Source organism: Heliangelus exortis, chromosome 20 (assembly GCF_036169615.1).
Source record: "Heliangelus exortis chromosome 20, bHelExo1.hap1, whole genome shotgun sequence".
Classification (NCBI taxonomy): Eukaryota; Metazoa; Chordata; class Aves; order Apodiformes; family Trochilidae; genus Heliangelus; species Heliangelus exortis.
The window spans coordinates 102,572-127,023 of record NC_092441.1 but is presented as its reverse complement, the minus strand read 5'-3'; the positions used below and the strand labels follow the sequence as shown (position 1 = coordinate 127,023).

Sequence of the window (24,452 nt, the reverse complement as noted above, 5' to 3'; positions counted from 1 at the left end):
GATTTTTTTGTATCATAAATGTAACAAAAACCGTTGTATAAAGTACAAACTGCATTGTTTAGACACTAACAGCCCCCGCTAACATGCTTTAGATCTCATATTACCTAGTTTAGCTAATTATCTATTCTAAATCTTTGAACAGAGAGACAGCTGGATGCTGCAGGTATCTTTTGCTGGTGTTTTGATGGAGTGCTCTGAAGTACTATGTTTCTGTCTCTCCCTAAATGGGATATTTCCCTGGGGGTTTGGTAGCATCTCCTTTGGGCAGCTATCTCGGTTGTGTAACACACAAAAAATTCCTGGTCAAATTATCCCTGCGTTTGAGATAGAAAATGTAATGGTATCAGTTAACAATTGTACAAGTTACGTGAATGCAGAAAGGGAGTGAAATACTTGCCTATAGAAGTATTTAAATAGGATATGTATAAACATGTGGACACCTCATGAGCAGATGGTGAATTTATTTTTCTACTTTCAGAAGTCATTTTTTACTTTCAGCTTTGTCTAAGCAGGATGCAGGACCACTACTGTTGCAGTGTGTGTGTAGGTGTCTCTTGTGATACAAGTAGAGGCAGCCATACAGGGTTCTCTACCGCAGCAGTGGAATAAGGAAGGATGGAAGCTTTTTCTGCCCCCAGCAAGAGCGTTGCTTTGATGTTACGAATGTAATGACAAATCCTGCCTAATAGTCTTCCTAGATGTGTTTTAAGCACTGGAGTTACAGTGGGGAGGGGTAAAGGGCTTGTGAGGGCTGTCAGGCTGTCTGGTAGAGGTGAGGGGGGAGTGTGGGACCAGGAGGGACAGGGGATATTTTGCTCCAGGGAGTCTGTGTGAGTGTATCAAAGCTGATGTATAGGTCAAAGCAGATATTAGATGTGTAAATGGGTATTTAAATGCTTGCTGGCTTGCTGACAGACACCAGTCCTCCAGCAACTGGAAACAGCATGTGAAGCAGCCAAACACACTCTCTATTTTGGACCTTTAGAAACCAGATGTTCCCCATTACTCAGCTGCACTCTATGTTCTTTTTTTGTCCTTGTGTAACCAGAAGCAGCCAGACAGTCAGCTGCTCACTGTTCTCTGTAGTGAAATGAGGCAACCAAGTGCCACTAATTGCCAGGTAGTGGGCATGAGCTTGTGTTAAACCCACCTGTGCCTGCTTAGGGCGGGCCCCAACTGCACATGAGCAGGATTAGGGGGCCAATAAAAGGTGAAGCCTGGAGCACAATCTCACTCAGCTCATTCCTGAGCAAGCCAGCAGATAGGTTAGCTGATTGCAGAGCAGTAGCTCTGAGCCAGGCTCGGCAACCCTGAGGGCAATAAACTCAGAGCACTCTTCTTGAGTTTCTGCTGGAACGCCTGTTTGGACCTTGGAGTGCCGTGCCCTAAGAGAGGTTCGTCTTGCAACAGTTCTCTCTTTTGGTCCTCCAGCAACAAGGTAAGGTGGGGCTTAATGGATAAGAGGTAATGGAGAAATTCTGATTGGACAGAAGAAGTTCATTTTTTCACCATGTGGACAGCAAAAGATTGGAATGGTCCCCCCAGGAGACGCGGTAGATTCCTTCCGTTGTAGAAAGTGTTAAGACATCGAATCCATAGTATTAGGTAGAGGGAAGGACCAGATGGTCTTTGAGGGCCCCTTCCAACACGAGTGATTAAATGAATCTATGAAATAAGAGAGAAAATTGACAGTTTTGGCGAAGATCAGAGGATCTCCCAGATGGTGTGTTTCTACGCTCAGGGGACATTGGGGGGCTCTTAAATTTTGAACTTTCAGTTTGTCCGATTTCCGGAGACTCATTTGTACTTTTTCGTTAAAAAGAGGGCCGACTTTGGGTAACAACATGGCCGACTTCCGGTGACTCGTTTGTAGTTTTCCGCTGAAAAGACGGTCGACTTCCGGTAAGAAAATGGCCGACTTCCGGAGACTCATTTGTAGTTTTCCGGTAAAAAGACGGTCGGCTTCCGGTAAGAAAATGGCCGACTTCCGGAGACTCATTTGTAGTTTTCCGGTAAAAAGACGGTCGGCTTCCGGTAAGAAAATGGCCGACTTCCGGTGACTCATTTGTAGTTTTCCGCTGAAAAGATGGCCTACTTCTGGTAAGAAAATGGCCGACTTCCGGAGACTCATTTGTAGTTTTCCGGTAAAAAGACGGTCGGCTTCCGGTAAGAAAATGGCCGACTTCCGGAGACTCATTTGTAGTTTTTCGCTCAAAAGATGCCCGACTGCCCGTCAATGGTTTTGTATCTTCTTCTATTCAGTGCGTGGCAGTGTCTATTGGGGTATTCAATTCTTAGCACGCATTGGATTGTTTCGTTTTTGGAGACAGCGCATCTGACACGTAGGACCAATCTTAACTCTGTTATGTGAGGTAACAAGGGAAAAGTGTGAGTTTGCAGAAGTGAACAGCAGGGTGATTTGGAATTAACAGAAGAGGCTTAACAAAAGGTTTTGGATTTACGATCCTCACAAATAAGAAGAGGTCTCAAACCTATCTGTAAGCGGGTTACACAGAACTTGGAGCCCAGGGGAGAAAATTACCAGAAGCAGAAAACCACTACACTTTGAGAGTTATCAGTGTTATAAGTGGCTGGGACTCAATATTCTTTTAATAGTTTAATTTAATTAATAAAATTGCAATGAGCAAAACAGCGCTGGGTGTGTGGAGAGTCTCCGCTCCACTTACACGCATGCCGTATATTTAATCTTTTATCTTATATTCCGTACCTTAATACATATTCATAACTATTCTAATACGTATTCATGAGTGTTCTAGGAACAGGCTGGGTTATGTTTATTAGTTCTTGGATGAAGCGGCCTTCAAAGGCACGTGCCCACTTTATCTCTGAGGGTCTTTTTGAGCCTCATCTGGTGGTCGTTGGATGAAGTCAGCGTCTGCCGCAGTTTCCCCTCTCGTTACCCTTCGATTCCGCACATGTGCTCCTTCGCTCTTTCCTGTGCAACACTCTGCAGTCAGCAGTAAAACCACCTTAAATTGCAACGCTATGTGGTGAGCAGCAAAATCATCTTAGAATAGCACAATGGAATATACATTGTAGCGTTTTCAAGGTACGGAAACTGTGGATGTCTTGTTTCTTGTTCCCTGAAGCCTTTTAGTTACTCAAAGAACAGTTGTATTTGTGTCTTTCACAATGTTGAAGGCAGATATATTATTAGTACTCTCAAAATGGGGTTAGCAAAGTACTTTATAAAAGCTGGGTTAGTAAACACTTTATAATTGTTCAAATAATTATTCAACATGAATTCACAAACACACACATATATTACAATAGCGAGGAGGGTCAGGGAGCAGGTGACCTCTCATTAACACAACAGGAATTTTGTGTCTTGCTGGTATCTTATGTGCCTCAAGAAACCATGGCCACAGCATCGGATTCTGGAATGATTAGATGAGCAGAACACCATGGGGGATCTGAGGAGTCGGGTGCTGAAGAGGTTGGCAGTGGCTGGTGTGATGCTCACTGGCAGCACTGATTATGGCTTGGCTCCCTCCTCCCTTCTTGTCATTGTGGCCCTGTCCTTCTACTCCTCCCCCCATGGGTGTGGCCTTGCCCTTCTTTCCCACGCCTCCCCCTTTCTCTCTCCCTCATTTTCCTTTTTCTTTCCTTTTCCTTATTTTTCTGTCTTATTTCAGGCTCTGACCCTTGTCCCCAACTCTGCTGGGATTCCTGAGGAGTCTAAATGAACATTTTCCTGCCTTCAGAGCTCCCTGGGGGGGTGTTGGCAGCCCCTGGGGACTGAACTCCCAGCTGTGGCCAGAGCAAGGGATGATGTTCTCTGAAGGGCTCCAGCTGGGGCTGGGGTAGCCCAGGTGTGACCAGTCAGGTTGATGAGGGGGCTTTCCCAAGGGACTGTTGGGAGGGGCCCAGGGTATATAAGCCTCCACCTCTAGTGAGGGGCTCAGTCTGCTCAGGAGCTGTGTTGTGCTTGGAGCTCTACCAGGTGAGAGGAGCAGGGCTGGGGCCTTTTGGCTGGTTCAGTGGTTGTTTGCTCTGTCTTGGTATTTTTTGGGTCTCCAAGTGATAACAGCTGCACTGTTCAACTCTAGAATGAGAGTAAGTGGAACATCCAGGGGCTCTTTGGAGGAATTCAGTGTTCTAAAAGAGGTTAGTGTTACTGGTATGGGACTTGCTGGTGGTACTGTTGGTTGGAATTTTTTCATGGCACATGATGAAGAGGAACCCTGTGGCTACAGGAACATCCCAGCCCACTGATGTGGCTTTCTTTGTTGACCATGGCTTTAGGTGCCCAGCCCTCTGAAAAATAAGATGAACCAGGTGTGGGGAAGGGCTGGGCTGGGCAGGGAGGGGGAAAGTTGAGAATTGCAGGGAGGGTTTTGGAAGGTAGTGTAGGTGAGAGGGCTGTCCAGGAGCAGCCCCCTTTGGTCAGGTGAAGGGACCAGGTTAGATTCCAACACGATGCAAACATGGGCAGAGCAGCTCCAACCTTTGTGTGTGGTGGTGTGTAGTTTCTGCTGTTTGTCTTTGTTGTCTTAGAGCTTTCTATGCTCTTGGTGTCCTCGTTGTGCTCACAGAGCATGTCTTGCACCTTGGGCACTATCCCTAGGCTCTGAAACACCTTATCAATGCATTTGGTGATGCGTTGTCTTGCATAACAAATCCACCACATGGAACAGTCTTGTGTATCATACCTTTCTCAAAGATTGTCTTCTGAAGTGTTCTTCCTAACTGCATCAGCATTTCTAATTGTGGATTTTCTTAAACTGGGCCTGGTTCCCTGTATCCTTAGGTCTTGAATCCGGGCTTCTCATTTACCTGTCATCTAAGCTTAGAAAGTAGCTTCTTTTAAAAGGTGATGCCCTTCAATGCTCTTGGGGCCACAATGGAGCCTCCATGCGTCACTGTTGCATCCCTGGATGTCTTCTAGCCCAGCTGTCTTGGGACCTGGAATCATTCATCTCCCTGTGAGTTTCCTCTTGAGGTCGAGTCTTGTGGTTTGCAGCGCTGTGTATTGGGTTGACCTCAGCATTGAGAGTTTGGTTTGGAGCTGCCCTGCCCACATTGTAGGGTCAAGGGTCCTTGGAAGAGCCTTAGTGGAATTGTTCATGTGTTGAGCAGCATTCCATAGAGCAAAGCTTGGTGGGCTGCAGGAACAGTTATTTCTCAGGTGTTGTATTGCCATGGAAGGCACTGGCATCCCCTGTTTTTTGTGTTTTCCGGGTGCCCTCCGAACCTCATTTTGGCACCCCGCAAGGCTGGCAGGCAGACGGGCGAGGGGCCAAGGTAAAGGAGTGAGCGGGAGGTGGACATCACAGAGGGCTGCCTGTTGTTTTAGGCCGTACCTCAGCATGTGGCTTTTGCTTTGACTTTTGCAGGTGCCACACAAAGCCATGCGTTGAGGAGCAGTCGGAGAAGGTGAGATGGCTGCGGGCTGGCTCATCCAGAGATTTTATGTCAGCTCGGTTAAGTGTTTCCCTTTGGTTTTGCAGGCGCTGTGCGTGCCACCTTTGGAGGGGGAAGAGTGCTGGAGGTGAGACGGGATGGTAACGAGGAGGCTCGATCTCACAAGCAGAACAGTAATTTTGTGTCTCCTGATATTTCAGGTGCTAGAAGCGATGGTGGTCATAACGTGTGGAAGGAGAAGGTGAGCAGGTAAGACGGGTTTGATTGAAGGCATTGGCATCACCAGTCTTTTGTGTTTTCCAGGTGTCCTCCGAACCTACTTTTGGCACCCCACAAGGATGGCAGGCAGACGGGTGAGAGGCTGAGGTAAAGGGGCAGGAGGTGGACATCACAGAGGGCTGCCTGTTGCTGGAGGCACTACCTCAGCATGTGCCTTTTGCTTTGACTTTTGCAGGTGCCACAACCATCCTTGGAGGGACAAAGACACACATTTAGGAGGGGTTGGAGAAGGTGAGATGGTGGTGGGCTGGGTCAGCCGTGTATTTTACAAGTCACTTAAACGTTTCCTTTTGTTTTTGCAGGCGCTGTGCGTGCCACCTTTGGAACTGGCTGAGCGTTGAAGTAGAGTTGAGCTGGTAGCGAGGGGTTCATGGGGCTGGTGGCTTCTGATCAGCAGAACAGGAACTCTTTCTCTTGGTGTTTCAGGTGCCCCAAGCAATGGTGGCGATAGCGTTCAACTCTGGAAGGAGAAGGTGCATGGTATACCACGGGGCTCCCTTGAGGAGGTGAGTGCAGCGGAAGTACCGTGCGTTGGCTTAGGTGGGACTTGTGCCAGCGCTGTTTGTGATCTGTGGGTTGTTTTTTTTTTTTTCCTTTTCTACATATAGGGGATGAAGAGGAACCGTGCGACTGGAAGCACGTCCCAGCCAAACAATGTGGTTTTCATTTCTGACCGTGGCTTTGTGCTGCTATCGCTCTTGAAGATAAGTTGAGGGCCCAGGGGTGGGTGGGGAGGGGCTGAGCAGAGGAGTTCAGGTTGGGAATTGCAGGTGGTGTTTTGAAGTTAGTGTAGGGGAGAGGGTTGTCTGGGAGCAGCCGCCTTTGGGTGGGTGAAGGGAACAGGTCACTTTCCCCATATGATTCCAGCATGGGCAGGGCAGCTCCAGCCTTGGTGTGTGGGGTTGTGTGTTTTATGTTATCAGTCTTGGTTGTCTTAGAGCTTCCTCAGGCCTTGATGGTCCTCTGTGTCCTCACAGAGCAAGTCCTGCATCTTGGGCATCCTCCCTGGAAAGCCTTTCCTGATCAACACGGCGCTAATCAGCAGCGTGTTATTCCGCACGACGAGTCTAAATTGCAGATCGGTCTCTGACTTGGAAGTTTCTTGATGGTTGTCTTCTGCAATGTCATTCTCAATTGCATCGTCATCTGATCTCTGTCCACCCAGTTTCCCTGAGGGGGACTCATTCCCCGCGTCCTTGCGTCCCCATGTCTTGAAGGCGGCTTCTCGGGCATCCGTCGCTTCGTTCCCTCGCTTTGCAGACGCATCGCTGTAGGTCTTATTGCCCAAAAGTCTTGGATTCCAGAGTCCCTCTTCTTGCTGCGAGTTTTATCTTGAGTTCGAGTCTTGTGACTCACATGGCTGTGTCTCGGGTCTGTCTGTGCATGTGAGTGTTTGGTTTGGAGCTGCCCTGCCCGCTGTGTAGGATCAGGGGCCACGGGAAGCGCCATTAAGTGACCGATTCGGTGCTGAGCAGCTTCCCAGTGATTTGCGTAATCCTGTTTTTCAGATCCCACCTGCCAATGACCATCAAGAAACAGATGGAGGAGGAGAGGAGGCCGCCATCCAAAGGTTGGTCAGGGTGTGGAGTTGGTGGGAAGGTGCCTCCTTTGGCTGCCTGACCGCATTATGGTTTGTTGTCATTTTGACGGCGGAAGCGGCGAGCGAAGCGGGACACGGGCACCGGAGGCGGCTGTGGCTAGGTGAGCGAAGGCTGGTGGGCTGGAGGAGCAGTTATTCTCAGGTGTTGTGTTATTGGTTGGTCATGAACATCCCTTGTTCTTTGTGTTTTTTTTCAGGTGCACTCCTAACCTTGTTTTGGCACCCCAATGAGATGGCAGGCAGATGGGTGAGAGGCCGAGGTAAAGGAGCAGGAGATGGACATCGCAGTGGGCTTCCTGTTGTGGGGGGCAATATCTCAGCGTGTGCCTTTTGCTTTGAGTTTTGCAGGTGTCACACGCAGTGCTGGAGTGACAAAGCCATGTCTTGAGGAACAGTTGGAGAAGGTGAGATGTCTGTGGGCTGGGTCAGCCATGTATTAACATCAACTCTGTTAAAGGTTTCCCCTATGTTTCAGGTGCTGTGCGTGCCACCTTTGGAACCAGGTGAGCTGGGGTGGTAGAGAGTGGGTTCATGGAGCTGGTGAGTACTGATCAGCAGAACAGTAACTCTTTCTCTTGGTCTTTTAGGTGCCCAAAGCAGTGGTGGACACAGCATTCAACTCTGGATCAAGGAGGTGAGTGGAACTGGGTGGGGCTCTTTTGAGGTGGTGGGTGTAGTATAAGTGGTTGTTGATGGCTGAAGTGCACCTTATTGGTGACACAGTTTCTGATTTTCCTTTCTTTCTGATTGCAGGGGATGAAGAGGAACGTGCTTATCAGACAGCGTGGTGTTTTGCTGGACATAAATCCAAAACCACCATCCCTCAGGAAGATAAGTTGAGGGACTGAACTGAAGTGCTGAGGTTGGGAGTTGTTGCAGACGGGATTTGGAAGTTTTCTGAGCAAAGGCTGGTGTGGGCTGCCTGTTGTTTTAGGCAGTATCTCAGCATGTGGCTTTTGCTTTGACTTTTGCAGGTGCCACACAAAACCACGCGTTGAGGAGTGGTCAGAGAAGGTGAGATGGTTGCGGGCTGGCTCATCCAGAGATTTTACGTCGACTCGGTTAAGTGTTTCCCTTTGTTTTTGCAGGTGCTGTGCGTGCCACCTTTGGAGCCAGAAGAGCGCTGGAGGTGAGACGGGATGGTAACGAGGAGGCTCGATCTCACAAGCAGAACGGGAATTTTGTGTCTCCTGGTATTTCAGGTGCCAGAAGCGATGGTGGCCATAACGTGTGGAAGGAGAAGGTGAGCAGGACAAGTCGGGGGTTATGAGGAGCTTGTGGAAGAGGTTGGTATTTAGCTGACGTCCTATTTCTGGCGGCACTGCCATTAGTTATTGCAGATGACAAGGAGGAACTTTGTGGTTTTGGGAAGATCCCCATCAGCTGATGTGGGTTACTTTTCTGTCCAGTGCTTCAGAGCACCAGCTGTTTGAAAGGTAAGAGAAAGGGAGGATGGTTGGGGAGGGTCTGTGTAGAGGGGTCAAGGTTAGGAATTGCTGGCTCGGGTTTTAAAGTTACTGTAGGGGAGCGAGCTGTCCAGAAGCGGTGCCCTTTGGGTGGTTGATGGGAGCCTGTCCCTCCCTGGCATGATGCTAGCAAGTTCCAGGAACTGTATGAGCACTGGAGGTGAGGTGGTAGTGCAGGGCTCGTGGAGCTAGTGTCTTCTCTCAAGCAGAACAATAGTTTTGTGCCTTTTAGGTGCCCTGAATGACGATGCCTACAGCGTTCAACTCTGGAAAGCTTGGTGAGTGGGACACCGCAGGGCTCTTTTGCGAAGCTGGGACGTTTGGAAGGGAATGGGGCTGGCCGATGTTGGGCTTATTGCTGAATATTCTGGTAGGTGTTTTGGTGTTGTGGTTATGTGTGTGGAGTTTTTTTGTTTGCTTATTTTGGTGTTGTGGTGTGACTTTTTTTTTTTAATGCAGGTGGTGAAGGGGAACCTTGCAAGTTGAGGATTATCCTGGGCTGCTCCTGTCTATTTTCCTGTCTAACCACGACTGTGGAGAGCCAGTCCTCTGAAAGATAAGTTGAGGGACAAGCGGTGTAGAGGGGTCAAGGCTGGTGGGAGTTGTGCAGGGGAGAGGGCAGTCTGGGAGCAGCCTCCTTTGGTCAGATGAAGGAAGTGGGTTAATTTCTGATGTGATGCCAGTGTGGGCAGGGCAGCTCCAGCCTTGGTGTGTGGTGGCGTGTAGTTTGTGTTGTATGTGTTTGTCTTAAAGCTTCCTCAGGTCTTGATGTCCTCTCGGAGCAGGTCCCACATCTTGACCATCATCCCTGCAAGGCCTTTACTCATCAGCACAGTCCTAGTCAGCAGCATCTTCTTCTTGTGTGACAAGTTTGAAGCGTAGATAGGTCTTTCATCTGGGAAGCTTTCTGATGGTCATCTTCTGAAACATCATCGCCACCTGCATCAGCATCATCTCTGGTCATGGATTTTCCCAGAGTGGGACTTTATTCCCCTCATCCTCGTGTCATCAGGTCTTGAAGCCCGGGTTCTTTGGCATCCCTTGATTCAGCCCCTTGTTTTGCAGTTGCATTGCTGTAGGTCTTCTTGCCCAACAGTCTTGGATCCCAGAGATATTCTTTTTGCTTGGTGTTCTCTTGAGATCACGTCTCATGATTTGCAGGGTTGTGTCCTGAATTGGTCTGAGTGTTTGGCTTGGAGCTGCTCTTCCCAGAGTTTGCTGGAAGAGCCATAACTGAATAGTTCATCTGTTGGGCAGTATTCCAGTGACCTGTGTATCACTGTTTTTCAGATCCCATGTGACAAGGATGTACATGAAAGAGCAGGAGGAGAGAAGAGCACCATCCAAAGGTTAGTCAGTGTTGGAGCGAAGGTCCCTCTCCTGGCTACCTGACCCCATTATGGTTTGTTTGTCCTTTTGCAGGTGAGAGCAGCCAAGGAAGCAGAATATCTGTTCCCGAGGTGGCTCTGGCAAGGTGAGCAAAGGCTGGTGTGCTGGAGGAGCAGTTATTTCTCAGGTGTTTTATTTTTGTTGAAGGCATTGGCATCCCCTGTTTTTTGTGTTTTCCAGGTGTCCTCCGAACCTACTTTTGGCACCCCACAAGGATGGCAGGCAGATGGGTGAGAGGCTGAGGTAAAGGGGCAGGAGGTGGACATCACAGAGGGCTGCCTGTTGTTGGAGGCACTACCTCAGCATGTGCCTTTTGCTTTGACTTTTGCAGGTGCCACAACCATCCTTGGAGGGACAAAGACACACATTTAGGAGGGGTTGGAGAAGGTGAGATGGTGGTGGGCTGGGTCAGCCGTGTATTTTACATCAAGTCACTTAAACGTTTCCTTTTGTTTTTGCAGGCGCTGCGCGTGCCACCTTTGGAACTGGCTGAGCGTTGAAGTTGAGCTGAGTTGGTAGTGAGGGGTTCAGGGGGCTGGTGACTTCTGATCAGCAGAACAGGAACTCTTTCTCTTGGTGTTTCAGGTGCCCCAAGCAATGGTGGAGATAGCATTCAGCTCTGGAAAGAGAAGGTGCATGGTGAGTGCAGCAGAAGTACCGTGCGTTGGCTTAGGTGGGACTTGTGCCAGCGCTGTTTGTGATCTGTGGGTTGTGTTTTTTCCTTTTTTACGTATAGGGGATGAAGAGGAACTGTGCGACTGGAAGCATATCTCAGTTAAACAATGTGGTTTTCATTACTGACCGTGGCTTTGTGCTGCTATCGCTCTTGAAGATAAGTTGAGGGCCCAGGGGTGGGTGGGGAGGGGCTGAGCAGAGGAGTCGAGGTTGGGAATTGCAGGTGGTGTTTTGAAGTTAGTGTAGGGGAGAGGGTTGTCTGGGAGCAGCCGCCTTTGGGTGGGTGAAGGGAACAGGTCACTTTCCCCATATGATTCCAGCATGGGCAGGGCAGCTCCAGCCTTGGTGTGTGGGGTTGTGTGTTTTATGTTGTCAGTCTTTGTTGTCTTAGAGCTTCCTGAAGCCTTGATGGTCCTCTGTGTCCTCACAGAGCAAGTCCCGCATCTTGGGCATCCTCCCTGCAAAGCCTTTCCTGATCAGCACGGCGCTAATCAGCAGCGTGTTATTCCGCACGACGAGTCTAAATTGCAGATCGGTCTCTTGACTTGAAAGTTTCTTGATGGTTGTCTTCTGCAATGTCATTATCAATTGCATAGTCATCTGATCTCTGTCCATCCAGTTTCCCTGAGGGGGACTTGGTCCCCGCATCCTTGCGTCCCCAGGTCTTGAAGGCGGCTTCTCGGGCATCTGTCGCTTCATTCCCTCACTTTGCAGATGGATCTCTGTAGGTCTTATTGCCCAAAAGTCTTGGATTCCAGAGTCCCTCACAGGACAAGTAATATTGAACATCATCCCCATGGTGTTGAACACATTTAGTCATATCTGGATCCTTCTTTTTTTGCATCTTGCAAATTTCTTGATAGGCATCTTTTGTAACCTTCTTTATGAACGAATGAGCATCTCTGGTCCTAAATTTTCCACATTTGCAACCTTGTCTCTGCATCCTTAGGTCTTGATGCTAGTCTCCTTGTACATCTGATATATTTTGAAGAGTAATTATTGTAACAGGAAGTGTTCTATGACACTTGATGTCACCATGGGGCCTCCTTGCCTCACCCTTGCATCCCTGTAGATCTTCTTGGCCAGCTTCTTGGAGTCCAGAGTAATTCTTGTTGGGAGTTTAATATTAATGTTTAATCTTGTAGTTTGCAGTGGTGTGTCTTGGGTTGGTCTGTGTTTGTGTGTTTGGCCTGGGGCTGCTCTGCCCAGATTGTAGAGTTGGGGATATTGAAGAGCCATAAGGGTCTCTGGTGACGTTTGCCTTGAGTTTTTAGGCCACAATTTTACAGTGGTCTTAGGTGGAGCAGCCATAGTCAGGCTGGGTGGGCAGTTGCTTTGATGGTGTTTGAAGGTGATGGGACCTTCATGAGAGTGCAGGAGATTGACCCTCTCAGTAGTTAACAGTTGTATGTGTATGGGTTTAAAGTTTTGGGGCTGTGTTTATTAATGGCATGAGGGTAGTAGTACACTAGATGGGTTTCCTAACTAGGATTGAGATGTCTGGATTTGTCTGTCCATTGTTCAGCATTTCAGTGACTTGTGTAATTCAGATGCAAAGGACAAATATGCGCTTGTAAGAAGGAACGAGGGAGCAGAGTGCAGTCAGGTCAGTCAGTGTGTAGTGCTGGAGGGATTGTGCTTCTGGTAGCTACCTGATTACAGTGTGTAAGTCATTTTGAAGGTAGAAGCAGTAAGCGAAGTGGGATAGTCACTGAAGGTGACTGGGGTGAGGTGAGTGATGACTAGTGGGACCAAAGAGCAGTTATTTTTTGGGTGTGTTGTTGAAGTTAGAAGCATCAGTTGATGTTTATAGGTTCTATTGTAGTCACCGTGTGACAATAAGAAAATTGCAGAGGCTGGGTATGCAAATTGCCAAGGTAAAGGAGTAAGAGACAGGGATTGTTGCAGGCAGGGTGCTGTTTGAGGCAGCATCTTGGTACATTCCTTTTGTTTTTTGCAAATATTGTAAGCAAGCTCACTGGGACAAAGCTGCTGACTATAGCAAGTAGTCCGAGGTAAGGTCAGTGTCAAAGAGCAGAGAATAATGTGGCTACTCTGTGAAGCAGTTACTTTTTTGCATGAACTTTAGGCCACTTTTGGGACTGGATGAGCATTTGAGGTGAGCTGGGATAGTAGTGAGGATGAACATGGAGCTGGTGACTCCCTTCAAGTATAACTGTCATTTTGTCTCTTGATGTAGCTTGGGTTCTACAAACGATGACAGATGCAGTATCTGGTACTGAATGGGTACAGAGCAGGTGAGGGGAAGCCCATGGTGCTAATCACAGAATTACCTCTATTAGAAAAGACCTTCAAGATCATTAGAGTCCAACCATTAACCCAACACTGACAAGAACTTAAGCCATATCCCTAAGTGCTATTTCTATCTGACTAGGGGGGTGTCTTTAGGGATGATGAGTACTTCAAGGGATGGTGAAGGAGGTTGAAGCAGAAGAGGTTTGCCAACCCATAGGATTCTTTCAGATGCTTCCTGCTGGCACTCTGCTTTTTTTTTTTTTTTTTTTTTTGATGATGATGAAGACAAGCCTGGTGACTGCAGAAATATACCAGTTACCTGTTGTGACTTTTCTTGAGGAAGGAATCTGATCCCTGGCTTGCTGCAAGCTAAGCTAGGAGGCCAGGAACAACTGCCCTTCAGCATGAATATTGATAGAAGATGGGAAGAGAGAGTCCAAATCAGAAATGCCTCTCATTCAAAGATGTTGCATTTTGGAAACTCCCCATCAGAGCAGATCCCAAAAGAGTCTGTGGAAGTCACCAGCAACAAGACTCTTTCCTCCTTCAAAAAAAAAGAGAAAGTCATTCTCAAAGTGGAAGCACAGCACATCTTTCTCAAGTTGATGGTGTTTCTGGCTTTGTGGGTCACAATTGCAGCAGTTGAGATGATGAAAATGCATTCCTCTGCACGTTTTGGTACATCCAGATGTATTAACAAAGCAGAGAGTCCTTTTTGGTAAGTTTATATACTGCAGCAGTGGGGATTTGTTTGACTCCTGCAGTTTTACCCTCCCTTCTCTCCATCATTCTTCAAAAATTAAAGCCAAAGAGTTATCACAGACTTTTTTTGTATCATAAATGTAACAAAAACCGTTGTATAAAGTACAAACTGCATTGTTTAGACACTAACAGCCCCCGCTAACATGCTTTAGATCTCATATTACCTAGTTTAGCTAATTATCTATTCTAAATCTTTGAACAGAGAGACAGCTGGATGCTGCAGGTATCTTTTGCTGGTGTTTTGATGGAGTGCTCTGAAGTACTATGTTTCTGTCTCTCCCTAAATGGGATATTTCCCTGGGGGTTTGGTAGCATCTCCTTTGGGCAGCTATCTCGGTTGTGTAACACACAAAAAATTCCTGGTCAAATTATCCCTGCGTTTGAGATAGAAAATGTAATGGTATCAGTTAACAATTGTACAAGTTACGTGAATGCAGAAAGGGAGTGAAATACTTGCCTATAGAAGTATTTAAATAGGATATGTATAAACATGTGGACACCTCATGAGCAGATGGTGAATTTATTTTTCTACTTTCAGAAGTCATTTTTTACTTTCAGCTTTGTCTAAGCAGGATGCAGGACCACTACTGTTGCAGTGTGTGTGTAGGTGTCTCTTGTGATACAAGTAGAGGCAGCCATACAGGGTTCTCTACCGCAGCAGTGGAATAAGGAAGGATGGAAGCTTTTTCTGCCCCCAGCAAGAGCGTTGCTTTGATGTTACGAATGTAATGACAAATCCTGCCTAATAGTCTTCATAGATGTGTTTTAAGCACTGGAGTTACAGTGGGGAGGGGTAAAGGGCTTGTGAGGGCTGTCAGGCTGTCTGGCAGAGGTGAGGGGGGAGTGTGGGACCAGGAGGGACAGGGGATATTTTGCTCCAGGGAGTCTGTGTGAGTGTATCAAAGCTGATGTATAGGTCAAAGCAGATATTAGATGTGTAAATGGGTATTTAAATGCTTGCTGGCTTGCTGACAGACACCAGTCCTCCAGCAACTGGAAACAGCATGTGAAGCAGCCAAACACACTCTCTATTTTGGACCTTTAGAAACCAGATGTTCCCCATTACTCAGCTGCACTCTATGTTCTTTTTTTGTCCTTGTGTAACCAGAAGCAGCCAGACAGTCAGCTGCTCACTGTTCTCTGTAGTGAAATGAGGCAACCAAGTGCCACTAATTGCCAGGTAGTGGGCATGAGCTTGTGTTAAGTCCACCTGTGCCTGATTAGGGCAGGCCCCAACTGCGCATGAGCAGGATTAGGGGGCCAATAAAAGGTGAGGCCTGGAGCACAATCTCACTCAGCTCATTCCTGAGCAAGCCAGCAGAGAGGTTTGCTGATTGCAGAGCAGTAGCTCTGAGCCAGGCTCGGCAACCCTGAGGGCAAGAGACTCAGAGCACAATTCGTGAGTTTCTGCTGGAACGCCTGTTTGGACCTTGGAGTGCCGTGCCCTAAGAGAGGTTCGTCTTGCAACAGTTCTCTCTTTTGGTCCTCCAGCAACACGGTAAGGTGGGGCTTAATGGATAAGAGGTAATGGAGAAAATCTGATTGGACATAAGAAGTTCATTTTTCACCATGTGGACAGTAAAAGATTGGAATGGGCTCCCAGGAGAAGCGGTAGATTCCTTCCGTTGTAGAAAGTGTTAAGACATCGAATCCATAGTATTAGGTAGAGGGATGGACCAGATGGTCTTTGAGGGCCCCTTCCAACACGAGTGATTAAATGAATCTATGAAATAAGAGAGAAAATTGACAGTTTTGGAGAAGATCAGATGATCTCCCAGATGGTGTGTTTCTACGCTCAGGAGACATTGGGGGGCTCTTAAATTTTGAACTTTCAGTTTGTTCGATTTCCGGAGACTCATTTGTAGTTTTCCGCTGAAAAGACGGACGACTTCCGGTAGCGAAATGGCCGACTTCCGGTGACTCATTTGTAGTTTTCCGGTAAAAAGATGGCCGACATCCGGTAACAAAATCGCCGACTTCCGGAGACGCATTTGTAGTTGTCCGGTAAAAAGATGGCACTCTTCCGGTAACTAGATGGCCGACTTCCGGAGACTCATTTGTAGTTTTCCGCTGAAAAGATGGCCTACTTCCGGTAAGAAAATGGCCGACTTCCGGAGACTCCTTTGTAGTTTTTCGCTGAAAAGATGGCCGACTTCCGGTAACAAGATGGCTGACTTCCGGAGACTCATTTGTAGTTTTTTTGCTAAAAAGATGGCCAACATCCGGTAACAAAATGGCCGACTTCCGGAGACTCATTAGCAGTTTTCCGGTAAAAAGACGGCCAACTTCCGGTAACAAGATGGCCGACTATCGGTGACTCATTTGTAGTTTTTCGCTAAAAAGATGGTCGACTTCCCGTAACAAGATGGCCGACTGCCGGAGACTCATTAGTAGTTTTTCGCTAAAAAGATGGCCGACTTCCGGTAATAAAATGGCCGACTTCCGGTGACTCTTTTGAAGTTTTCCGGTAACAAAATGGCCGACTTCCGGTAGCAAAATGGACGACTTCCGGAGACTCATTTGTAGTTTTTCGCTCAAAAGATGCCCGACTGCCCGTCAATGGTTTTGTATCTTCTTCTATTCAGTGCGTGGCAGTGTGTATTGCGGTGTTCAGTTCTTAGCAGTCATCGGATTGTTTCGTTTTTGGAGACAGCGCATCTGACACGTAGGACCAATCTTAACTCTGTTATGTGAGGTAACAAGGGAAAAGTGTGAGTTTGCAGAAGTGAACAGCAGGGTGATTTGGAATTAACAGAAGAGGCTTAACAAAAGGCTTTGGATGTATGATCCTCACAAATAAGAAGAGATCTCAAACAAATCTGTAAACGGGTTACACAGAACTTGGAGCCCACGTGAGAAAATTACCAGAAGCAGAAAACAACTCCACTTTGAGAGTTATCAGTGTTATAAATTACTGACTCAATATTCTGTTAATAGTTTAATTTAATTAATTGGGGTTTTCCCGTCTGTGTTTTTTCCCGTCTGTGTTTTTCCCGTCTGTGTTTTTTCCGTCTGTGTTTTTTCCCGTCTGTGTTTTTTCCCGTCTGTGTTTTTTCCCGTCTGTGTTTTTTCCCGTCTGTGTTTTTTCCCGTCTGTCGTTTTGCCATCTGTGGTTTTGCCGTCCGTGGGTTTTGCCGTCCGTGGGTTTTGCCGTCCGTGGGTTTTGCCGTCTGTGGGTTTTGCCGTCTGTGGGTTTTGCCGTCTGTGGGTTTTGCCGTCTGTGGGTTTTGCCGTCTGTGGGTTTTGCCGTCTGTGGGTTTTGCCGTCTGTGGGTTTTGCCGTCTGTGGGTTTTGCCGTCTGTGGGTTTTGCCGTCTGTGGGTTTTGCCGTCTGTGGGTTTTGCCGTCTGTGGGTTTTGCCGTCTGTGGGTTTTGCCGTCTGTGGGTTTTGCCGTCTGTGGGTCCTGCCGTCTGTGGGTCCTGCCGTCTGTGGGTCCTGCCGTCTGTGGGTCCTGCCGTCTGTGGGTCCTGCCGTCTGTGGGTCCTGCCGTCTGTGGGTCCTGCCGTCTGTGGGTCCTGCCGTCTGTGGGTCCTGCCGTCTGTGGGTCCTGCCGTCTGTGGGTCCTGCCGTCTGTGGGTTCCAGCCGTCTGTGGGTTCCGCCGTCTGTGGGTTCCGCCGTCTGTGGGTCCCGCCGTCTGTGGGTCCCGCCGTCTGTGGGTTTTGACGTCTGTGGGTTTTGACGTCTGTGGGTCCTGCCGTCTGTGGGTCCTGCCGTCTGTGGGTTTTGCACTCTGTGGGTTTTGCCGTCTGTGGGTTCCAGCCGTCTGTGGGTTCCGCCGTCTGTGGGTTCCGCCGTCTGTGGGTCCCGCCGGCTGTGGGTCCCGCCGGCTGTGGGTCCCGCCGGCTGTGGGTTTTGCCGGCTGTGGGTTTTGCCGGCTGTGGGTTTTGCCGGCTGTGGGTTTTGACGTCTGTGGGTTTTGACGTCTGTGGGTTCTGCCGTCTGTGGGTCCTGCCGTCTGTGGGTTCTGCCGTCTGTGGGTTTTGCCGTCTGTGGGTCCTGCACTCTGTGGGTTCTGCCGTCTGTGGGTCCTGCCGTCTGTGGGTCCTGCCGTCTGTGGGTCCTGCCGTCTGTGGGTCCTGCCGTCTGTGGGTCTTGCCGTCTGTGGGTCTTGCCGTCTGTGGGTCTTGCCGTCTGTGGGTCTTGCCGTCTGTGGGTCTTGCCGTCTGTGGGTCCTGCCGTCTGTGGGTTTTGACGTCTGTGGGTCCTGCCGTCTGTGGGTTTTGCCGTCTGTGGGTCCTGCACTCTGTGGGTTTTGACGTCTGTGGGTTCTGCCGTCTGTGGGTTTTGCCGTTTGTGGGTTCTGCTGTCTGTGGGTCTTGCCGTCTGTGGGTCTTGCCGTCTGTGGGTCTTGCCGTCTGTGGGTCTTGCCGTCTGTGGGTCTTGCCGTCTGTGGGTCTTGCCGTCTGTGGGTCTTGCCGTCTGTGGGTTCTGCCGTCTGTGGGTTTTGCCGTTTGTGGGTCTTGCCGTCTGTGGGTCCCGCCGTCTGTGGTTCGTGCCGTCTGTGGGTTCTGCCGTCTGTGGGTTCTGCCGTCTGTGGGTTCTGCCGTCTGTGGGTCCCGCCGTCTGTGGGTCCCGCCGTCTGTGGGTCCCGCCGTCTGTGGGTCCCGCCGTCTGTGGGTCCCGCCGTCTGTGGGTCCCGCCGTCTGTGGGTCCCGCCGTCTGTGGGTCCCGCCGTCTGTGGGTCCCGCCGTCTGTGGGTTTTGCCGGCTGTGGGTTTTGCCGGCTGTGGGTTCTGCCGTCTGTGGGTTCTGCCGTCTGTGGGTTCTGCCGTCTGTGGGTTCTGCCGTCTGTGGGTTCTGCCGTCTGTGGGTTCTGCCGTCTGTGGGTTTTGCCGTCTGTGGGTCCTGCACTCTGTGGGTTTTGACGTCTGTGGGTTCTGCCGTCTGTGGGCTCTGCCGTCTGTGGGTTCTGCCGTCTGTGGGTTTTGCCGTCTGTGGGTCTTGCCGTCTGTGGGTCTTGCCGTCTGTGGGTCCTGCCGTCTGTGGGTCCTGCCGTCTGTGGGTCCTGCCGTCTGTGGGTCCTGCCGTCTGTGGGTCCTGCCGTCTGTGGGTCCTGCCGTCTGTGGGTTTTGCCGTCTGTGGGTTTTGCCGTCTGTGGGTTTTGCCGTCTGTGGGTTTTGCCGTCTGTGGGTTTTGCCGTCTGTGGGTCCTGCCGTCTGTGGGTCCTGCCGTCTGTGGGTCCTGCCGTCTGTGGGTCCTGCCGTCTGTGGGTCCTGCCGTCTGTGGGTCCTGCCGTCTGTGGGTCCTGCCGTCTGTGGGTCCTGCCGTCTGTGGGTTTTGCCGTCTGTGGGTCCTGCCGTCTGTGGGTCCTGCCGTCTGTGGGTCCTGCCGTCTGTGGGTTTTGCCGTTTGTGGGTTCTGCTGTCTGTGGGTCTTGCCGTCTGTGGGTCTTGCCGTCTGTGGGTCTTGCCGTCTGTGGGTCTTGCCGTCTGTGGGTCTTGCCGTCTGTGGGTCTTGTCGTCTGTGGGTCCTGCCGTCTGTGGGTCCTGCCGTCTGTGGGTCCTGCCGTCTGTGGGTCCTGCCGTCTGTGGGTCCTGCCGTCTGTGGGTCCTGCCGTCTGTGGGTCCTGCCGTCTGTGGGTCCTGCCGTCTGTGGGTCTTGCCGTCTGCGGGTCCTGCCGTCTGCGGGTCCTGCCGTCTGCGGGTCCTGCCGTCTGCGGGTCCTGCCGTCTGCGGGTTCTTGCCGTCTGCGGGTCCTGCCGTCTGCGGGTCCTGCCGTCTGTGGGTTCCAGCCGTCTGTGGGTTCCGCCGTCTGTGGGTTCCGCCGGCTGTGGGTCCCGCCGGCTGTGGGTCCCGCCGGCTGTGGGTCCCGCCGGCTGTGGGTCCCGCCGGCTGTGGGTCCCGCCGGCTGTGGGTTTTGCCGGCTGTGGGTTTTGCCGGCTGTGGGTTTTGCCGGCTGTGGGTTTTGACGTCTGTGGGTTTTGACGTCTGTGGGTTTTGACGTCTGTGGGTTCTGCCGTCTGTGGGTTCTGCCGTCTGTGGGTTCTGCCGTCTGTGGGTTTTGCCGTCTGTGGGTTTTGCCGTCTGTGGGTCCTGCACTCTGTGGGTTCTGCCGTCTGTGGGTTCTGCCGTCTGTGGGTTCTGCCGTCTGTGGGTCCTGCCGTTTGTGGGTTCTGTTGTCTGTGGGTCTTGCCGTCTGTGGGTCTTGCCGTCTGTGGGTCCTGCCGTCTGTGGGTTCTGCCGTCTGTGGGTCTTGCCGTCTGTGGGTCTTGCCGTCTGTGGGTCTTGCCGTCTGTGGGTCTTGCCGTCTGTGGGTCCTGCCGTCTGTGGGTCCTGCCGTCTGTGGGTCCTGCCGTCTGTGGGTCCTGCCGTCTGTGGGTCCTGCCGTCTGTGGGTCCTGCCGTCTGTGGGTTTTGCCGTCTGTGGGTTTTGCCGTCTGTGGGTTCCAGCCGTCTGTGGGTTCCGCCGTCTGTGGGTTCCGCCGTCTGTGGGTCCCGCCGTCTGTGGGTCCCGCCGGCTGTGGGTCCCGCCGGCTGTGGGTTTTGCCGGCTGTGGGTTTTGCCGGCTGTGGGTTTTGCCGGCTGTGGGTTTTGCCGGCTGTGGGTTTTGCCGTCTGTGGGTTTTGCCGTCTGTGGGTTTTGCCGTCTGTGGGTTTTGCCGTCTGTGGGTTCTGCCGTCTGTGGGTTCTGCCGTCTGTGGGTTCTGCCGTCTGTGGGTTTTGCCGTCTGTGGGTCCTGCACTCTGTGGGTTCTGCCGTCTGTGGGTTCTGCCGTCTGTGGGTCCTGCCGTTTGTGGGTCCTGCTGTCTGTGGGTCTTGCCGTCTGTGGGTCTTGCCGTCTGTGGGTCTTGCCGTCTGTGGGTCTTGCCGTCTGTGGGTCTTGCCGTCTGTGGGTCTTGCCGTCTGTGGGTCCTGCCGTCTGCGGGTCCTGCCGTCTGCGGGTCCTGCCGTCTGCGGGTTCTTGCCGTCTGCGGGTCCTGCCGTCTGCGGGTCCTGCCGTCTGTGGGTCCTGCCGTCTGCGGGTCCTGCCGTCTGCGGGTCCTGCCGTCTGCGGGTCCTGCCGTCTGCGGGTCCTGCCGTCTGCGGGTCTTGCCGTCTGCGGGTCTTGCCGTCTGTGGGTCTTGCCGTCTGTGGGTCTTGCCGTCTGTGGGTTCTGCCGTCTGTGGGTTCTGCCGTCTGTGGGTCTTGCCGTCTGTGGGTCTTGCCGTCTGTGGGTCCTGCCGTCTGTGGGTCCTGCCGTCTGTGGGTCCTGCCGTCTGTGGGTCCTGCCGTCTGTGGGTCCTGCCGTCTGTGGGTCCTGCCGTCTGTGGGTTTTGCCGTCTGTGGGTTTTGCCGTCTGTGGGTTCCAGCCGTCTGTGGGTTCCGCCGTCTGTGGGTTCCGCCGGCTGTGGGTCCCGCCGGCTGTGGGTCCCGCCGGCTGTGGGTCCCGCCGGCTGTGGGTCCCGCCGGCTGTGGGTTTTGCCGGCTGTGGGTTTTGCCGGCTGTGGGTTTTGCCGGCTGTGGGTTTTGCCGGCTGTGGGTTTTGCCGGCTGTGGGTTTTGACGTCTGTGGGTTTTGACGTCTGTGGGTTTTGACGTCTGTGGGTTCTGCCGTCTGTGGGTTCTGCCGTCTGTGGGTTCTGCCGTCTGTGGGTTCTGCCGTCTGTGGGTTTTGCCGTCTGTGGGTCCTGCACTCTGTGGGTTCTGCCGTCTGTGGGTTCTGCCGTCTGTGGGTTCTGCCGTCTGTGGGTCCTGCCGTTTGTGGGTTCTGTTGTCTGTGGGTCTTGCCGTCTGTGGGTCTTGCCGTCTGTGGGTCCTGCCGTCTGTGGGTTCTGCCGTCTGTGGGTCTTGCCGTCTGTGGGTCTTGCCGTCTGTGGGTCCTGCCGTCTGTGGGTCCTGCCGTCTGTGGGTCCTGCCGTCTGTGGGTCCTGCCGTCTGTGGGTCCTGCCGTCTGTGGGTCCTGCCGTCTGTGGGTTTTGCCGTCTGTGGGTTTTGCCGTCTGTGGGTTCCAGCCGTCTGTGGGTTCCGCCGTCTGTGGGTTCCGCCGTCTGTGGGTCCCGCCGTCTGTGGGTCCCGCCGGCTGTGGGTCCCGCCGGCTGTGGGTTTTGCCGGCTGTGGGTTTTGCCGGCTGTGGGTTTTGCCGGCTGTGGGTTTTGCCGGCTGTGGGTTTTGCCGGCTGTGGGTTTTGCCGTCTGTGGGTTTTGACGTCTGTGGGTTTTGACGTCTGTGGGTTCTGCCGTCTGTGGGTTCTGCCGTCTGTGGGTTCTGCCGTCTGTGGGTTTTGCCGTCTGTGGGTCCTGCACTCTGTGGGTTCTGCCGTCTGTGGGTTCTGCCGTCTGTGGGTTCTGCCGTCTGTGGGTCCTGCCGTTTGTGGGTTCTGCCGTCTGTGGGTCTTGCCGTCTGTGGGTCTTGCCGTCTGTGGGTCTTGCCGTCTGTGGGTCTTGCCGTCTGTGGGTCTTGCCGTCTGTGGGTCTTGCCGTCTGTGGGTCTTGCCGTCTGTGGGTCTTGCCGTCTGTGGGTCTTGCCGTCTGTGGGTCCTGCCGTCTGTGGGTCCTGCCGTCTGTGGGTTTTGACGTCTGTGGGTCCTGCCGTCGGTGGGTTTTGCCGTCTGTGGGTCCTGCACTCTGTGGGTCCTGCACTCTGTGGGTTCTGCCGTCTGTGGGTTCTGCCGTCTGTGGGTTCTGCCGTCTGTGGGTTTTGCCGTTTGTGGGTTCTGCTGTCTGTGGGTCTTGCCGTCTGTGGGTCTTGCCGTCTGTGGGTCTTGCCGTCTGTGGGTCTTGCCGTCTGTGGGTCCTGCCGTCTGTGGGTCCTGCCGTCTGTGGGTCCTGCCGTCTGTGGGCTCTGCCGTCTGTGGGCTCTGCCGTCTGTGGGTCCTGCCGTCTGTGGGTCCTGCCGTCTCTGGGTCCTGCCATCTGTGGGTTCTGCCGTCTGTGGGTTCTGCCGTCTGTGGGTTCTGATGTCTGTGGGTCCTGCCGTCTGTGGGTTTTGCCGTCTGTGGGTCCTGCCGTCTGTGGGTCCTGCCGTCTGTGGGTCCTGCCGTCTGTGGGTCCTGCCGTCTGTGGGTCCTGCCGTCTGTGGGTTTTGCCGTCTGTGGGTTCTGCCGTCTGTGGGTCTTGCCGTCTGTGGGTCTTGCCGTCTGTGGGTCTTGCCGTCTGTGGTTCTTGCCGTCTGTGGTTCTTGCCGTCTGTGGTTCTTGCCGTCTGTGGGTCCTGCCGTCTGTGGGTCCTGCCGTCTGTGGGTCCTGCCGTCTGTGGGTCCTGCCGTCTGTGGGTTTTGCCGTCTGTGGGTCCTGCACTCTGTGGGTTTTGACGTCTGTGGGTTCTGCCGTCTGTGGGTCTTGCCGTCTGTGGGTCCTGCCGTCTGTGGGTCCTGCCGTCTGTGGGCTCTGCCGTCTGTGGGCTCTGCCGTCTGTGGGCTCTGCCGTCTGTGGGCTCTGCCGTCTGTGGGTCCTGCCGTCTCTGGGTCCTGCCGTCTCTGGGTCCTGCCGTCTGTGGGTTCTGCCGTCTGTGGGTTCTGCCGTCTGTGGGTTCTGCCGTCTGTGGGTTCTGCCGTCTGTGGGTTCTGCCGTCTGTGGGTTCTGATGTCTGTGGGACCTGCCGTCTGTGGGTCCTGCCGTCTGTGCGTCCTGCCGTCTGTGGGTCTTGCCGTCTGTGGGTCCTGCCGTCTGTGGGTCCTGCCGTCTGTGGGTCCTGCCGTCTGTGGGTCCTGCCGTCTGTGGGTCCTGCCGTCTGTGGGTCCTGCCGTCTGTGGGTCCTGCCGTCCGTGGGTTTTGCCGTCCGTGGGTTCTGCCGTCTGTGGGTCTTGCCGTCTGTGGGTCTTGCCGTCTGTGGGTCTTGCCGTCTGTGGGTCTTGCCGTCTGTGGGTCTTGCCGTCTGTGGGTCTTGCCGTCTGTGGGTCTTGCCGTGTGTGGGTCTTGCCGTCTGCGGGTCCTGCCGTCTGCGGGTCCTGCCGTCTGCGGGTCCTGCCGTCTGCGGGTCCTGCCGTCTGCGGGTCCTGCCGTCTGCGGGTCCTGCCGTCTGCGGGTCCTGCCGCTGCGGGTCCTGCCGTCTGTGGTTCTTGCCGTCTTTGGTTCTTGCCGTCTCTGGGTTCTGACGTCTCTGGGTTCTGACGTCTCTGGGTTCTGACGTATCTGGGTTCTGACGTCTGTGGGTCCTGCCGTCTGTGGGTCCTGCCGTCTGTGGGTCCTGCCGTCTGTGGGTCCTGCCGTCTGTGGGTCCTGCCGTCTGTGGGTCTTGCCGTCTGTGGGTCCTGCCGTCTGTGGGTCCTGCCGTCTGTGGGTCCTGCCGTCTGTGGGTCCCGCCGGCTGTGGGTCCCGCCGGCTGTGGGTCCCGCCGGCTGTGGGTCCCGCCGGCTGTGGGTCCCGCCGGCTGTGGGTCCCGCCGGCTGTGGGTCCCGCCGGCTGTGGGTCCCGCCGGCTGTGGGTCCCGCCGGCTGTGGGTTTTGCCGGCTGTGGGTTCTGCCGTCTGTGGGTTCTGCCGTCTGTGGGTTCTGCCGTCTGTGGGTTCTGCCGTCTGTGGGTTCTGCCGTCTGTGGGTTTTGACGTCTGTGGGTTTTGACGTCTGTGCGTTTTGACGTCTGTGGGTTCTGCCGTCTGTGGGTTCTGCCGTCTGTGGGTTCTGCCGTCTGTGGGTTCTGCCGTCTGTGGGTCCCGCCGTCTGTGGGTCCCGCCGTCTGTGGGTCCCGCCGTCTGTGGGTCCCGCCGTCTGTGGGTCCCGCCGTCTGTGGG

At 52.8% G+C, this 24,452-nt stretch overlaps 1 long non-coding RNA gene across 1 annotated transcript; it reads left to right on the top strand.

Moving 5' to 3' along the window:
• The first annotated feature begins 5,750 nt into the window (after window positions 1-5,750).
• LOC139805547 (uncharacterized) lies at window positions 5,751-11,608 on the top strand. The gene is made up of 4 exons (XR_011729857.1): window positions 5,751-5,895; window positions 5,967-6,011; window positions 6,091-6,170; window positions 10,856-11,608. It is a non-coding gene; the product is annotated as an uncharacterized lncRNA (long non-coding RNA).
• The last annotated feature ends 12,844 nt before the right edge of the window (window positions 11,609-24,452 follow it).